This window comes from Oncorhynchus keta, unplaced genomic scaffold (assembly GCF_023373465.1).
Source record: "Oncorhynchus keta strain PuntledgeMale-10-30-2019 unplaced genomic scaffold, Oket_V2 Un_contig_5509_pilon_pilon, whole genome shotgun sequence".
Classification (NCBI taxonomy): domain Eukaryota; kingdom Metazoa; phylum Chordata; class Actinopteri; order Salmoniformes; family Salmonidae; genus Oncorhynchus; species Oncorhynchus keta.
In genome coordinates, this window is record NW_026288333.1 from 50,030 (window position 1) to 68,098 (window position 18,069).

The following is an 18,069-nucleotide window of genomic DNA, read 5'->3' on the forward strand; positions in this document are numbered from 1 at the left end:
TGCTGTTAACTCTTAACTACTTAGGACAGCTGCTGTTAACTCTTAACTACTTAGGACAGCTGCTGTTAACTCTTAACTACTTAAGACACCTGCTGTTAACTCTAACTACTTAGGACAGCTGCTGTTAACTCTTAACTACTTAGGACAGCTGCTGTTAACTCTTAACTACTTAGGACACCTGCTGTTAACTCTTAACTACTTAGGACACCTGCTGTTAACTCTTAACTACTTAGGACAGCTGTTGTTAACTCTTAACTACTTAAGACACCTGCTGTTAACTGCTGTTAACTACTTAGGACAGCTGCTGTTAACTCTTAACTACTTAGGACAGCTGCTGTTAACTCTTAACTACTTAGGACACCTGCTGTTAACTCTTAACTACTTAGGACACCTGCTGTTAAATCTTAACTACTTAGGACACCTGCTGTTAACTCTTAACTACTTAGGACACCTGCTGTTAACTCTTAACTACTTAGGACACCTGCTGTTAACTCTTAACTACTTAGGACAGCTGCTGTTAACTCTTAACTACTTAGGACAGCTGCTGTTAACTCTTAACTACTTAGGACACCTGCTGTTAACTCTTAACTACTTAGGACACCTGCTGTTAACTCTTAACTACTTAAGACACCTGCTGTTAACTCTTAAATACTTAGGACAGCTGCTGTTAACTCTTAACTACTTAGGACACCTGCTGTTAACTCTTAACTACTTAGGACACCTGCTGTTAACTCTTAACTACTTAGGACACCTGCTGTTAACTCTTAACTACTTAGGACACCTGCTGTTAACTCTTAACTACTTAGACACCTGCTGTTAACTCTTAACTACTTAGGACAGCTGCTGTTAACTCTTAACTACTTAGGACAGCTGCTGTTAACTCTTAACTACTTAGGACAGCTGCTGTTAACTCTTAACTACTTAAGACACCTGCTGTTAACTCTTAACTACTTAGGACAGCTGCTGTTAACTCTTAACTACTTAGGACAGCTGCTGTTAACTCTTAACTACTTAGGACAGCTGCTGTTAACTCTTAACTACTTAGGACAGCTGCTGTTAACTCTTAACTACTTAGGACAGCTGCTGTTAACTCTTAACTACTTAAGACACCTGCTGTTAACTCTTAACTACTTAGGACAGCTGCTGTTAACTCTTAACTACTTAGGACAGCTGCTGTTAACTCTTAACTACTTAGGACAGCTGCTGTTAACTCTTAACTACTTAGGACAGCTGCTGTTAACTCTTAACTACTTAGGACACGCTGCTGTTAACTCTTAACTACTTAGGACACCTGCTGTTAACTCTTAACTACTTAGGACAGCTGTTGTTAACTCTTAACTACTTAGGACACGTGCTGTTAACTCTTAACTACTTAGGACAGCTGCTGTTAACTCTTAACTACTTAGGACAGCTGCTGTTAACTCTTAACTACTTAAGACACCTGCTGTTAACTCTTAACTACTTAGGACAGCTGCTGTTAACTCTTAACTACTTAGGACAGCTGCTGTTAACTCTTAACTACTTAGGACACCTGCTGTTAACTCTTAACTACTTAGGACACCTGTTAACTGTTAACTCTTAACTACTTAGGACAGCTGCTGTTAACTCTTAACTACTTAAGACACCTGCTGTTAACTCTTAACTACTTAGGACAGCTGCTGTTAACTCTGTTAACTACTTAGGACAGCTGCTGTTAACTCTTAACTACTTAGGACACCTGCTGTTAACTCTTAACTACTTAGGACAGCTGTTGTTAACTCTTAACTACTTAGGACACGTGCTTAACTACTTAAGACACCTGCTGTTAACTCTTAACTACTTAGGACAGCTGCTGTTAACTCTTAACTACTTAGGACAGCTGCTGTTAACTCTTAACTACTTAGGACACCTGCTGTTAACTCTTAACTACTTAGGACACCTGCTGTTAAATCTTAACTACTTAGGACACCTGCTGTTAACTCTTAACTACTTAGGACACCTGCTGTTAACTCTTAACTACTTAGGACACCTGCTGTTAACTCTTAACTACTTAGGACAGCTGCTGTTAACTCTTAACTACTTAGGACAGCTGCTGTTAACTCTTAACTACTTAGGACACACCTGCTGTTAACTCTTAACTACTTAGGACACCTGCTGTTAACTCTTAACTACTTAGGACACCTGCTGTTAACTCTTAAATACTTAGGACAGCTGCTGTTAACTCTTAACTACTTAGGACACCTGCTGTTAACTCTTAACTACTTAGGACAGCTGCTGTTAACTCTTAACTACTTAGACACCTGCTGTTAACTCTTAACTACTTAGGACACCTGCTGTTAACTCTTAACTACTTAGGACAGCTGCTGTTAACTCTTAACTACTTAGGACAGCTGCTGTTAACTCTTAACTACTTAGGACAGCTGCTGTTAACTCTTAACTACTTAAGACACCTGCTGTTAACTCTTAACTACTTAGGACAGCTGCTGTTAACTCTTAACTACTTAGGACAGCTGCTGTTAACTCTTAACTACTTAGGACAGCTGCTGTTAACTCTTAACTACTTAGGACAGCTGCTGTTAACTCTCTTAACTACTTAGGACACTCTTAACTACTTAGGACAGCTGCTGCTGTTAACTCTTAACTACTTAGGACAGCTGCTGTTAACTCTTAACTACTTAAGACACCTGCTGTTAACTCTTAACTACTTAGGACAGCTGCTGTTAACTCTTAACTACTTAGGACACCTGCTGTTAACTCTTAACTACTTAGGACATCTGCTGTTAACTCTTAACTACTTAGGACACCTGCTGTTAACTCTTAACTACTTAGGACACCTGCTGTTAACTCTTATCTACTTAGGACACCTGCTGTTAACTCTTAACTACTTAGGACACCTGCTGTTAACTCTTAACTACTTAGGACAGCTGCTGTTAACTCTTAACTACTTAGGACAGCTGCTGTTAACTCTTAACTACTTAAGACACCTGCTGTTAACTCTTAACTACTTAGGACAGCTGCTGTTAACTCTAACTACTTAGGACAGCTGCTGTTAACTCTTAACTACTTAGGACACCTGCTGTTAACTCTTAACTACTTAGGACTTAGGACCTGCTGTTAACTCTTAACTACTTAGGACAGCTGCTGTTAACTCTTAACTACTTAGGACAGCTGCTGTTAACTCTTAACTACTTAGGACACCTGCTGTTAACTCTTAACTACTTAGGACAGCTGCTGTTAACTCTTAACTACTTAGGACAGCTGCTGTTAACTCTTAACTACTTAAGACACCTGCTGTTAACTCTTAACTACTTAGGACACCTGCTGTTAAATCTTAACTACTTAGGACACCTGCTGTTAACTCTTAACTACTTAGGACACCTGCTGTTAACTCTTAACTACTTAGGACACCTGCTGTTAACTCTTAACTACTTAGGACAGCTGCTGTTAACTCTTAACTACTTAGGACAGCTGCTGTTAACTCTAACTACTTAAGACACCTGCTGTTAACTCTTAACTACTTAGGACAGCTGCTGTTAACTCTTAACTACTTAGGACAGCTGCTGTTAACTCTTAACTACTTAGGACACGTGCTGTTAACTCTTAACTACTTAGGACAGCTGCTGTTAACTCTTAACTACTTAGGACAGCTGCTGTTAACTCTTAACTACTTAAGACACCTGCTGTTAACTCTTAACTACTTAGGACAGCTGCTGTTAACTCTTAACTACTTAGGACAGCTGCTGTTAACTCTTAACTACTTAGGACACCTGCTGTTAACTCTTAACTACTTAGGACAGCTGTTGTTAACTCTTAACTACTTAGGACACGTGCTGTTAACTCTTAACTACTTAGGACAGCTGCTGTTAACTCTTAACTACTTAGGACAGCTGCTGTTAACTCTTAACTACTTAAGACACCTGCTGTTAACTCTTAACTACTTAGGACAGCTGCTGTTAACTCTTAACTACTTAGGACACCTGCTGTTAACTCTTAACTACTTAGGACAGCTGCTGTTAACTCTTAACTACTTAGGACAGCTGCTGTTAACTCTTAACTGCCGTTACTTAGGACAGCTGCTGTTAACTCTTAACTACTTAGGACAGCTGCTGTTAACTCTTAACTACTTAGGACAGCTGCTGTTAACTCTTAACTACTTAAGACACCTGCTGTTAACTCTTAACTACTTAGGACAGCTGCTGTTAACTCTTAACTACTTAGGACAGCTGCTGTTAACTCTTAACTACTTAGGACAGCTGCTGTTAACTCTTAACTACTTAGGACAGCTGCTGTTAACTCTTAACTACTTAGGACACGTGCTGTTAACTCTTAACTACTTAGGACACCTGCTGTTAACTCTTAACTACTTAGGACAGCTGTTGTTAACTCTTAACTACTTAGGACACGTGCTGTTAACTCTTAACTACTTAGGACAGCTGCTGTTAACTCTTAACTACTTAGGACAGCTGCTGTTAACTCTTAACTACTTAAGACACCTGCTGTTAACTCTTAACTACTTAGGACAGCTGCTGTTAACTCTTAACTACTTAGGACAGCTGCTGTTAACTCTTAACTACTTAGGACACCTGCTGTTAACTCTTAACTACTTAGGACACCTGCTGTTAACTCTTAACTACTTAGGACAGCTGTTGTTAACTCTTAACTACTTAGGACAGCTGTTGTTAACTCTTAACTACTTAAGACACCTGCTGTTAACTCTTAACTACTTAGGACACAGCTGCTGTTAACTCTTAACTACTTAGGACAGCTGCTGTTAACTCTTAACTACTTAGGACACCTGCTGTTAACTCTTAACTACTTAGGACACCTGCTGTTAAATCTTAACTACTTAGGACACCTGCTGTTAACTCTTAACTACTTAGGACACCTGCTGTTAACTCTTAACTACTTAGGACACCTGCTGTTAACTCTTAACTACTTAGGACAGCTGCTGTTAACTCTTAACTACTTAGGACAGCTGCTGTTAACTCTAACTACTTAAGACACCTGCTGTTAACTCTTAACTACTTAGGACAGCTGCTGTTAACTCTTAACTACTTAGGACAGCTGCTGTTAACTCTTAACTACTTAGGACACGTGCTGTTAACTCTTAACTACTTAGGACAGCTGCTGTTAACTCTTAACTACTTAGGACAGCTGCTGTTAACTCTTAACTACTTAAGACACCTGCTGTTAACTCTTAACTACTTAGGACAGCTGCTGTTAACTCTTAACTACTTAGGACAGCTGCTGTTAACTCTTAACTACTTAGGACACCTGCTGTTAACTCTTAACTACTTAGGACAGCTGTTGTTAACTCTTAACTACTTAGGACACGTGCTGTTAACTCTTAACTACTTAGGACAGCTGCTGTTAACTCTTAACTACTTAGGACAGCTGCTGTTAACTCTTAACTACTTAAGACACCTGCTGTTAACTCTTAACTACTTAGGACAGCTGCTGTTAACTCTTAACTACTTAGGACACCTGCTGTTAACTCTTAACTACTTAGGACAGCTGTTGTTAACTCTTAACTACTTAGGACACGTGCTGTTAACTCTTAACTACTTAGGACAGCTGCTGTTAACTCTTAACTACTTAGGACAGCTGCTGTTAACTCTTAACTACTTAAGACACCTGCTGTTAACTCTTAACTACTTAGGACAGCTGCTGTTAACTCTTAACTACTTAGGACAGCTGCTGTTAACTCTTAACTACTTAGGACACCTGCTGTTAACTCTAACTACTTAGGACACCTGCTGTTAACTCTTAACTACTTAGGACAGCTGCTGTTAACTCTTAACTACTTAAGACACCTGCTGTTAACTCTTAACTACTTAGGACAGCTGCTGTTAACTCTTAACTACTTAGGACAGCTGCTGTTAACTCTTAACTACTTAGGACACCTGCTGTTAACTCTTAACTACTTAGGACACCTGCTGTTAAATCTTAACTACTTAGGACACCTGCTGTTAACTCTTAACTACTTAGGACACCTGCTGTTAACTCTTAACTACTTAGGACACCTGCTGTTAACTCTTAACTACTTAGGACAGCTGCTGTTAACTCTTAACTACTTAGGACAGCTGCTGTTAACTCTTAACTACTACTTAAGACACCTGCTGTTAACTCTTAACTACTTAGGACAGCTGCTGTTAACTCTTAACTACTTAGGACAGCTGCTGTTAACTCTTAACTACTTAGGACACGTGCTGTTAACTCTTAACTACTTAGGACAGCTGCTGTTAACTCTTAACTACTTAGGACAGCTGCTGTTAACTCTTAACTACTTAAGACACCTGCTGTTAACTCTTAACTACTTAGGACAGCTGCTGTTAACTCTTAACTACTTAGGACAGCTGCTGTTAACTCTTAACTACTTAGGACACCTGCTGTTAACTCTTAACTACTTAGGACAGCTGTTGTTAACTCTTAACTACTTAGGACACGTGCTGTTAACTCTTAACTACTTAGGACACCTGCTGTTAACTCTTAACTACTTAGGACAGCTGCTGTTAACTCTTAACTACTTAAGACACCTGCTGTTAACTCTTAACTACTTAGGACAGCTGCTGTTAACTCTTAACTACTTAGGACAGCTGCTGTTAACTCTTAACTACTTAGGACACCTGCTGTTAACTCTTAACTACTTAGGACACCTGCTGTTAACTCTTAACTACTTAGGACAGCTGTTGTTAACTCTTAACTACTTAAGACACCTGCTGTTAACTCTTAACTACTTAGGACAGCTGCTGTTAACTCTTAACTACTTAGGACAGCTGCTGTTAACTCTTAACTACTTAGGACACCTGCTGTTAACTCTTAACTACTTAGGACACCTGCTGTTAAATCTTAACTACTTAGGACACCTGCTGTTAACTCTTAACTACTTAGGACACCTGCTGTTAACTCTTAACTACTTAGGACACCTGCTGTTAACTCTTAACTACTTAGGACAGCTGCTGTTAACTCTTAACTACTTAGGACAGCTGCTGTTAACTCTTAACTACTTAGGACACCTGCTGTTAACTCTTAACTACTTAGGACACCTGCTGTTAACTCTTAACTACTTAGGACACCTGCTGTTAACTCTTAAATACTTAGGACAGCTGCTGTTAACTCTTAACTACTTAGGACACCTGCTGTTAACTCTTAACTACTTAGGACAGCTGCTGTTAACTCTTAACTACTTAGGACACCTGCTGTTAACTCTTAACTACTTAGGACACCTGCTGTTAACTCTTAACTACTTAGGACAGCTGCTGTTAACTCTTAACTACTTAGGACAGCTGCTGTTAACTCTTAACTACTTAGGACAGCTGCTGTTAACTCTTAACTACTTAAGACACCTGCTGTTAACTCTTAACTACTTAGGACAGCTGCTGTTAACTCTTAACTACTTAGGACAGCTGCTGTTAACTCTTAACTACTTAGGACAGCTGCTGTTAACTCTTAACTACTTAGGACAGCTGCTGTTAACTCTTAACTACTTAGGACAGCTGCTGTTAACTCTTAACTACTTAAGACACCTGCTGTTAACTCTTAACTACTTAGGACAGCTGCTGTTAACTCTTAACTACTTAGGACAGCTGCTGTTAACTCTTAACTACTTAGGACAGCTGCTGTTAACTCTTAACTACTTAGGACAGCTGCTGTTAACTCTTAACTACTTAGGACACGTGCTGTTAACTCTTAACTACTTAGGACACCTGCTGTTAACTCTTAACTACTTAGGACAGCTGTTGTTAACTCTTAACTACTTAGGACACGTGCTGTTAACTCTTAACTACTTAGGACAGCTGCTGTTAACTCTTAACTACTTAGGACAGCTGCTGTTAACTCTAACTACTTAAGACACCTGCTGTTAACTCTTAACTACTTAGGACAGCTGCTGTTAACTCTTAACTACTTAGGACAGCTGTTAACTCTAACTACTTAGGACACCTGCTGTTAACTCTTAACTACTTAGGACACCTGCTGTTAACTCTTAACTACTTAGGACAGCTGTTGTTAACTCTTAACTACTTAAGACACCTGCTGTTAACTCTTAACTACTTAGGACAGCTGCTGTTAACTCTTAACTACTTAGGACAGCTGCTGTTAACTCTTAACTACTTAGGACACCTGCTGTTAACTCTTAACTACTTAGGACAGCTGTTGTTAACTCTTAACTACTTAAGACACCTGCTGTTAACTCTTAACTACTTAGGACAGCTGCTGTTAACTCTTAACTACTTAGGACAGCTGCTGTTAACTCTTAACTACTTAGGACACCTGCTGTTAACTCTTAACTACTTAGGACACCTGCTGTTAAATCTTAACTACTTAGGACACCTGCTGTTAACTCTTAACTACTTAGGACACCTGCTGTTAACTCTTAACTACTTAGGACACCTGCTGTTAACTCTTAACTACTTAGGACAGCTGCTGTTAACTCTTAACTACTTAGGACAGCTGCTGTTAACTCTTAACTACTTAGGACACCTGCTGTTAACTCTTAACTACTTAGGACACCTGCTGTTAACTCTTAACTACTTAGGACACCTGCTGTTAACTCTTAAATACTTAGGACAGCTGCTGTTAACTCTAACTACTTAGGACACCTGCTGTTAACTCTTAACTACTTAGGACAGCTGCTGTTAACTCTTAACTACTTAGGACAGCTGCTGTTAACTCTTAACTACTTAGGACAGCTGCTGTTAACTCTTAACTACTTAGGACAGCTGCTGTTAACTCTTAACTACTTAAGACACCTGCTGTTAACTCTAACTACTTAGGACAGCTGCTGTTAACTCTTAACTACTTAGGACAGCTGCTGTTAACTCTTAACTACTTAGGACAGCTGCTGTTAACTCTAACTACTTAGGACAGCTGCTGTTACACTCTTAACTACTTAGGACAGCTGCTGTTAACTCTTAACTACTTAGGACAGCTGCTGTTAACTCTTAACTACTTAAGACACCTGCTGTTAACTCTTAACTACTTAGGACAGCTGCTGTTAACTCTAACTACTTAGGACACCTGCTGTTAACTCTTAACTACTTAGGACATCTGCTGTTAACTCTTAACTACTTAGGACACCTGCTGTTAACTCTTAACTACTTAGGACACCTGCTGTTAACTCTATCTACTTAGGACACCTGCTGTTAACTCTTAACTACTTAGGACACCTGCTGTTAACTCTTAACTACTTAGGACAGCTGCTGTTAACTCTTAACTACTTAGGACAGCTGCTGTTAACTCTTAACTACTTAAGACACTTGCTGTTAACTCTTAACTACTTAGGACAGCTGCTGTTAACTCTTAACTACTTAGGACAGCTGCTGTTAACTCTTAACTACTTAGGACACCTGCTGTTAACTCTTAACTACTTAGGACACCTGCTGTTAACTCTTAACTACTTAGGACAGCTGTTGTTAACTCTTAACTTAGCGTCCGGGAGTCCGCACCTTAGGGGGTTCTGTCACGGCCTGGTCGAAGTATTTTGTGTTTATCTTCATTTATTTGGTTTATTTTTGTATGTGGTGTGTATGTATTGGGATTGTAATCTATGGCTGTCTGAAGTGGTTCTCAATCAGAGGCAGGTGTTTATCGTTGTCTCTGATTGGGAACCATATTTAGGCTGCCATATTCTTTGAGTGTTTCGTGGGTGATTGTCCTTAGTGTCCTTGTTCTTGTCTCTGTGTTAGTTTACACAAGTATAGGCTGTTTCGGTTTTCATTACGTTCTTTGTTTTGTAGTGTTTATAACTGATTCGTGTTTTACGTTTGTTTATTAAACATGGGTCGCAATCTACACGCTGCATTTTGGTTCGACTCTCCTTCACCACAAGAGAACCGTTACACCTAGTAACTTCTATGTGAAAGTCCAGCAAAAAAAAGTCCAGTGTGAAAGGTGGGGCAGGTTAGAGATCTAAGGAATTAACCAGAAAAATACACTTTATTTCTCAGCTGCCCCACCAACGTCTGCACATGAATTAATAACTTTTCATTGCAAAATGTCCAATAGACGGCAGCATATGACCATGAAGCATCAGTTATAGGCTACAAGCAGCAATATGATGGACCATGAACCATCAGTTATAGTCTACAAGCAGCAATATGATGGACCATGAGGCATCAGTTATAGGCTACAAGCAGCAATATGATGGACCATGAGGCATCAGTTATAGTCTACAAGCAGCAATAGACCATGAAGCATCAGTTATAGTCTACAAGCAGCAATATGATGGACCATGAGGCATCAGTTATAGGCTACAAGCAGCAATATGATGGACCATGAACCATCAGTTATAGGCTACAAGCAGCAATATGATGGACCATGAGGCATCAGTTATAGTCTACAAGCAGCAATAGACCATGAAGCATCAGTTATAGTCTACAAGCAGCAATATGATGGACCATGAGGCATCAGTTATAGGCTACAAGCAGCAATATGATGGACCATGAGGCATCAGTTATAGGCTACAAGCAGCAATATGATGGACCATGAAGCATCAGTTATAGTCTACAAGCAGCAATATGATGGACCATGAAGCATCAGTTATAGTCTACAAGCAGCAATATGATGGACCATGAAGCATCAGTTATAGTCTACAAGCAGCAATATGATGGACCATGAAGCATCAGTTATAGACTACAAGCAGCAATATGATGGACCATGAAGCATCAGTTATAGTCTACAAGCAGCAATATGATGGACCATGAAGCATCAGTTATAGTCTACAAGCAGCAATATGATGGACCATGAAGCATCAGTTATAGTCTACAAGCAGCAATATGATGGACCATGAAGCATCAGTTATAATCTACAAGCAGCAATATGACCATAAAGCATCAGTAACAGGCTACAAGCAGCAATATGATGGACATAAAATAGCAGCAACCACAGACTATATGTCCCATGATTTTCTAAAATGGTCTCATTACTTTAGTTAGCTGTATATCTCCTATTTGGGCTGTGTTGCTTTTGGGAGAGAAAAAAGTGACTATAGCAGGTATTGAATCCGGGTAAATAATCACTAGTCAGAACCTCAACCTCCGTAACCATTCATTATAAAATATCATCTTAATATCTGATATTGTCAGTAAACAACCTCGGAATAGAAAAGACAGAGTGCGTCAATAAATTACATCATTCAACCCTCCCGGTTAGTAAATTTACCTCGGAATAGAAAAGACAAAAAATGAATAAAAAAAAATAAAAAAGACAAGAGTACGTCTTCTAGCCCGTCAATAAATGACATCATGCAACCCAGCAGTTGGCAAATAGCACATTTTCCACCGGGATTCAAACCAGCCACCTTTAGGGCACAGGTCCAACTCCTTAGCCACTGGGAATAAGCCTGAGTTAATCTTGGGGAATAAGCCTGAGTTCATCTTGGGGAATAAACATGAGTTCATCTGCCAAAATGAAGACAAAACGCTTTAGAGACATACATGGTATCACTTGTTAAACATCATTATTATACATAAATCATTGCCAAAAGCACAAGACATATATTATTAATGTATTGATCATATAAAATATCGAAACATTATTTTAAACTGCTCAAAGCAATTACATGTGGCGCAGGAACCACTGACTCACTGCATTATTCTATAGTATTATCAAGACACCTGCTGTTAACACTTAACTACTTAGGACACCTGCTGTTAACTCTTAACTACTTAGGACAGCTCACCAGGTGTCCTACATATCTGCCGACTAGGTGGGACGAGAGACTTCATGCATAGCTTTAATTTATACCCATAAGTATAAAATGGCTTTATTCTCAGCACTTCTTGCGACTAGCAATCCTGGATCCGGGATCGTAATCAATGCCTCAAACGAATTAGCATAACGCAGCGGACATAAATACCCCTAGAAAATGTTCCTATTCATGAAAATTGCAAATGAAATATATTGAGACACAGCTTAGCCTTTTGTTAATCACACTGTCATCTCAGATTTTCAAAATATGAATACAGCCAACGCTAGACAAGCATTTGTGTAAGTTTATCATGGCATAATGCTATGCTAGGCTCTGCTGGCAGCAGGCAACATTTTCACGAAAATAAGAAAAGAAAAGAAAAGCAACCAAATTAAATCATGTACATTTGAAGAACTTCGGATGCTTTCACTCAGGAGACTCCCAGTTAGATAGCAAATGTTCCTTTTTTTCAAAAATATTATTTTTGTAGGCCGAAATAGCTCCCGTTTGTTCCACGCCAAACTTTTTCAAAATTAGCTCCATAATATTGACAGAAACAGGGCAAACGTTGTTTAGGATCCATCCTCAAGGTGTTTTTAACATATATATTCAATAATATATCCGTCGAGGCAATTGGTTTCTCAAAAGAAGCGATTGGAAAAATGGCTACCTAGATTTTATGCGGGAGACACCATGTGACCACTTGCTATATATGGTCCCTTACGGCTATTCTTCAATGGAAATGCGTAAAAAGACATCACAATGCTTTAGACACCTTGGGGAATACGTGGAAAACGTAAGCTCATTGTAGCTCATTCACAGCCATATAGAAGTCATTGGCATGAGGCGGTTTCAAAAAATGCGTCACTTCCTGATTGGATTTTTATCTGGGTTTGCGTGTAACATCAGTTCTGTTGCTCTCACAGACAATATCTTTGCAGTTTTGGAAACGTCAGAGTCTCTTCTATCCAAAGCTAGTCAATTATATATGCATAGTCGAGCATCTTTTCAGCGTCAAAATATCTTGTTTAAAACAGGAACGTTTTTCATCCCAAAATGTAATAGCGCCCCTAATGCTTAACTGACCAATTCCCTACTCTGAGACACTGTGGTCCCAGATCTCAACATATTGTTATAAAAAACATATGTTTGTTTTACATAATAATAAAAAAATAATATTACTAATGTAACCCACTGTAAAGACTGGGTTTAGTTGATTGTGTTGCACTGATCATGTCCGCGTCCACAGTTTGCATTCTGGAACTGTCTGCGTCCACGTGCGGTGTGGCAGTATAACTTTAGACTCCCGAACCAGGGACCCTCTGCACACATCAACAACAGTCACCCACGAAGCATCGTCCCTTACCCATCGCTCCACAGAACTGTCCGCGGCCCAGAGGGAGCCACTACTTCAAGGTCTCAGAGCAAGTGACGTCACTGATTGAAACGCTATTTAACGGCTCACCACTAGCTAGCTATTTAACATCCATTACGCAAAGCATATTGTCCGGTTACGCGCGGTTGGCTGAGGTGATCTTGGAGAATAACGACGGAGTTTGTTACAGTGTTGAGACAATCAAGTTTATTGTTTATTATTTGTTTTTTCTTTCCGGTCAGGGACAGTATGAGTGTAGCCAGATCCTTTCACTCTCTATCCTTGTTTCATTTTGTGGTTCACCGGATTCATCATCATCAAGACGAGGGACAGACGAACGACCTGCTACCAGTCGGTACAGCTCGGTAAGCTAGCTAGCTACTCTACCAGCAGCATCCTAGTTATCCTCCACCTAGTCGGTACAGCTCGACTAAGCTAGCTAGCTACTCTAACAGCAGCATCCTAGTAATCCTAGCTAGTAACTTTGTGTACACCCTCTGTGTAAGCCGAGCTAGCTTCTCTACCAGCAGCATCTAGTTATCCTAGCTAGTTGGTACAGCTAGGTAAGCTAGCAGAACTCTACCAGCAGCATCCTAGTTACCATAGCTACCACTACATCATCACCGGCTGTCTGCATTTCTTGTGGACCGATGCAGCTCCCCGGTTGTTTCTTCCACCTGTTAAATCCCGTGGAGGACTTCTCCCTCTCTCGTTGACGGATGCTGGCTACCTCTGTCCGGTTCTCCTCTCTTCACTAGATGGACGGTAACTTTAGTGTTTAAACCCTCTGTGTCCAAGGACCGAACTTTTGAATATTATTTTCAGGGCGCCTCAATAGCAGGTATTGAACCCCGGGTAAATAATCACTAGTCAGAACCTCAACCTCAGTATACATTCATTATAAAAATCATCTTAATATCTGATATTGTGAGTAAACAACCTCGAGAGTGCATCTTCCAGCCCTCTAATAAATTACATAATTCAACCCTCCCGGTTAGTAAATTTACCTCAACATGCCCCCGGAGAAGGCAGAGTAACGACACCAGCCTTTTAGGGGGGCTGACAGACTCGCGTCGCAAAAATGATTTCCGTTATTAAAAATGACACACGCCAACGAGCGTTTCTAGAAGTCAGTTCTATTGGTTTTGTGAAACTCTTCTTATGTTTCCCCATCTGAGCTCAGCCAGTAGATGAGAGATGTAATGTTTGTCTCTGTTGTGTTGAAGACCAATAGGCTCAGGAGAGACCAGCCTCCCCTGTTCCCCCAGCTGTGTGTCCATGAAGAGTGACTGGTCTATGAGTCTACCTATAGAGTTTAGAGAGGGAGACTTTTCTACTGAACAAAGGTAAGAAGAACTCATGGGTCCTGGTCAGTGAGTTAAACAACACTGTCTCTAGTCATTTCTCCTCCCATTTTCCCATTTATTGTTGTTGTTTTCATAATCCATAGGCTCATCCTTTTGTCCATTTCCATAGTCCTAAAACAATATTAAACAAACACAACATTCCCTTCCTGTGTGTGTGTGTGTGTGTGTGTGTGTGTGCACTCCCTGGATGAGTGTGTAATCTCTATGTGTGTTGTGTGTGTGTGTGTGTCACTTGTGTGTCTACCTCATGTGCGTCACTTTTGAACTCCCTGGATGAGGAGATGTAATTCTATCTCTTATTACCTCAACTGCCTTGTACCTCTGCTACATGTATATATTACCTCAATTATAGTCTCATTATTACCTCAACTACCTGGTACCCTGCACATTGACTCAGTACTGGTACTCCTTATAGTCTCATTATTACCTCAACTACCTGGTACCCTGCACATTGACTCAGTACTGGTACTCCTTATAGTCTCATTATTACCTCAACTACCTGGTACCCTGCACATTGACTCAGTACTGGTACTCCTTATAGTCTCATTATTACCTCAACTACCTGGTACCCTGCACATTGACTCAGTACTGGTACTCCTTATAGTCTCATTATTACCTCAACTACCTGGTACCCTGCACATTGACTCAGTACTGGTACTCCTTATAGCCTCATTATTACCTCAACTACCTGGTACCCTGCACATTGACTCAGTACTGGTACTCCTTATAGTCTCATTATTACCTCAACTACCTGGTACCCTGCACATTGACTCAGTACTGGTACTCCTTCTAGTCTCATTATTACCTCAACTACCTGGTACCCTGCACATTGACTCAGTACTGGTACTCCTTATAGTCTCATTATTACCTCAACTACCTGGTACCCTGCACATTGACTCACGTCTGGTGAACAGGTACTCCTTATAGTCTCATTATTACCTCAAACTGGTCACCCTGCACATTGACTCAGTACTGGTGGAGCATCCTTATAGTCTCATTATTACCTCAACTACCTGGTACCCTGCACTCAGACTCAGCTTGGTCTCCTTATAGTCTCGTTAGAATTATTTCACAATACTGACCACGGATCATTTCCCTACTGGCTGCTTATAGTCTCATTATTCTCAACTACCCTGGTACCCTGCACATTGACTCAGTACTGGTACTCCATTATAGTCATTATTACCTCAACTACCTGGTACCCTGCACATTGACTCAGTACTGGTACTCCTTATAGTCTCATTATTACCTCAACTACCTGGTACCCTGCACATTGACTCAGTACTGGTCTCTTATAGTCTCATTATTACCTCAACTACCTGGTACCCTGCACATTGACTCAGGTCTCATTATTACCTCAACTACCTGACTCAGTACTGGTACTCCTGTTTATGGTCTCAGGTTAGATTACCTCAACTACCTGGTACCCTGCACATTGACTCAGTACTGGTACTCCTTATAGTCTCATTATTACCTCAACTACCTGGTACCCTGCACATTGACTCAGTACTGGTCTCCTTATAGTCTCATTATTACCTCAACTACCTGGTACCCTGCACATTTCAGTAGTACTCCTTATAGTCTCATTATTACCTCAACTACCTGGTAGATTACTCAGCTGTTCTAGTGGTCTCATTATTACTCAACATGTGACTCAGTACTGGTACTCCTTATAGCGTCATTGTACCTCAACTACCTGGTACCCTGCACATTGACTCAGCTGTTCTAGTGGTCTGAGACAGGTCATTAGATTACTCAGCTGGTCTGAGGCAGGTGGTAGATTACTCCTGGTCTGAGGCAGGTGTTAGATTACTCAGCTGTTCTAGTGGTCTGAGACAGGTGGTAGATTACTCAGCTGTTCTAGTGGTCTGAGGCAGGTGGTAGATTACTCAGCTGTTCTAGTGGTCTCACATTAGATTACTCAGCTGTTCTGGTGGTCTGAGGCAGGTCTCAGATTACTCAGCTGTTCTAGTGGTCTGCACATTGACTCAGATTACTCAGCTGTTCTAGTGGTCTCAGGTTATTACTCAGCTGTTCTAGTGGTCTGAGGCAGGTGGTGGTACTCAGCTGTTCTAGTGGTCTCAGGTTATTACTCAGCTGTTCTGGTGGTCTGCACAGGTGTTCAGATTACTCAGCTGTTCTTATAGTCTCATTATTACCTCAGCTGTTCTAGTGGTACCCTGACAGGTGTTGACTCAGCTGTTCTAGTGGTCTCAGGTGTTAGATTACTCAGCTGTTCTAGTGGTCTGCAGGTGTTAGATTACTCAGCTGTTCTAGTGGTCTCAGGTGTTAGATTACTCAGCTGTTCTAGTGGTCTGCAGGTGTTAGATTACTCAGCTACCTGGTGGTCTGAGACAGGTGTTAGTCTCAGCTGTTCAGTGGTCAACAGGTGTTGATTACTCAGCTGTTCTAGTGGTCTGAGGCAGGTGTTAGATTACTCAGCTGTTCTAGTGGTCTGAGACAGGTGTTAGATTACTCAGCTGTTCCTGGTCTGCACATTACTCAGCTGTTCTAGTGGTCTGAGACAGTGTTAGATTACTCAGCTGTTCTGGTCTGGGGCAGGTGCACATTGACTCAGCTGTACTGGTGGTCTGAGGCAGGTGGTAGATTACCTCACTGTTCTAGTGGTCTGCACAGGTTGACTCAGCTGTTCTAGTGGTCTGAGACAGTCTCATTAGATTACTCAGCTGTTCTAGTGGTCTGAGACAGGTGTTCAGATTACTCCAGCTGTTCTAGTGGTCTCAGTTCTATCCTCAGGTGTTAGATTACTCAGCTGTTCTAGTGGTCTGAGGCAGGTGTTAGATTACTCAGCTGTTCTAGTGGTCTGAGACAGGTGTTAGATTACTCAGCTGTTCTAGTGGTCTGAGACAGGTGTTAGATTACTCAGCTGTTCTAGTGGTCTGAGACAGGTGTTAGATTACTCATTATGTTCTAGTGGTCTGAGATTACAGGTGTTAGATTACTCAGCTGTTCTAGTGGTCTGAGGCAGGTGTTAGATTACTCAGCTGTTCTAGTGGTCTGAGACAGGTGTTAGATTACTCAGCTGTTCTAGTGGTCTGAGGCAGGTGTTAGATTACTCAGCTGTTCTAGTGGTCTGAGGTGTTAGATTACTCAGCTGTTCTAGTGGTCTGAGGCAGGTGTTAGATTACTCAGCTGTTCTAGTGGTCTGAGGCAGGTGGTAGATTACTCAGCTGTTCTAGTGGTCTGAGGCAGGTGGTAGATTACTCAGCTGTTCTAGTGGTCTGAGGCAGGTGGTAGATTACTCAGCTGTTCTAGTGGTCTGAGGCAGGTGGTAGATTACTCAGCTGTTCTAGTGGTCTGAGGCAGGTGTTAGATTACTCAGCTGTTCTAGTGGTCTGAGACAGGTGGTAGATTACTCAGCTGTTCTAGTGGTCTGAGGTGTTAGATTACTCAGCTGTTCTAGTGGTCTGAGGCAGGTGGTAGATTACTCAGCTGTTCTAGTGGTCTGAGACAGGTGGTAGATTACTCAGCTGTTCTAGTGGTCTGAGGCAGGTGGTAGATTACTCAGCTGTTCTAGTGGTCTGAGGCAGGTGTTAGATTACTCAGCTGTTCTAGTGGTCTGAGGCAGGTGTTAGATTACTCAGCTGTTCTAGTGGTCTGAGACAGGTGGTAGATTACTCAGCTGTTCTAGTGGTCTG

The 18,069-nt window shown here is 41.0% G+C and overlaps 1 long non-coding RNA gene across 1 annotated transcript; it reads right to left on the reverse strand.

The window, feature by feature from the left end:
• Positions 1-14,756: 14,756 nt before the first annotated feature.
• Positions 14,757-15,923, reverse strand: LOC127925369 (uncharacterized). The gene is made up of 5 exons (XR_008120718.1): positions 15,822-15,923; positions 15,597-15,659; positions 15,216-15,278; positions 15,090-15,152; positions 14,757-15,026 (listed from the first exon to the last, which is right to left on the reverse strand). It is a non-coding gene; the product is annotated as an uncharacterized LOC127925369 (long non-coding RNA).
• Between the last annotated feature and the right edge of the window lie 2,146 nt (positions 15,924-18,069).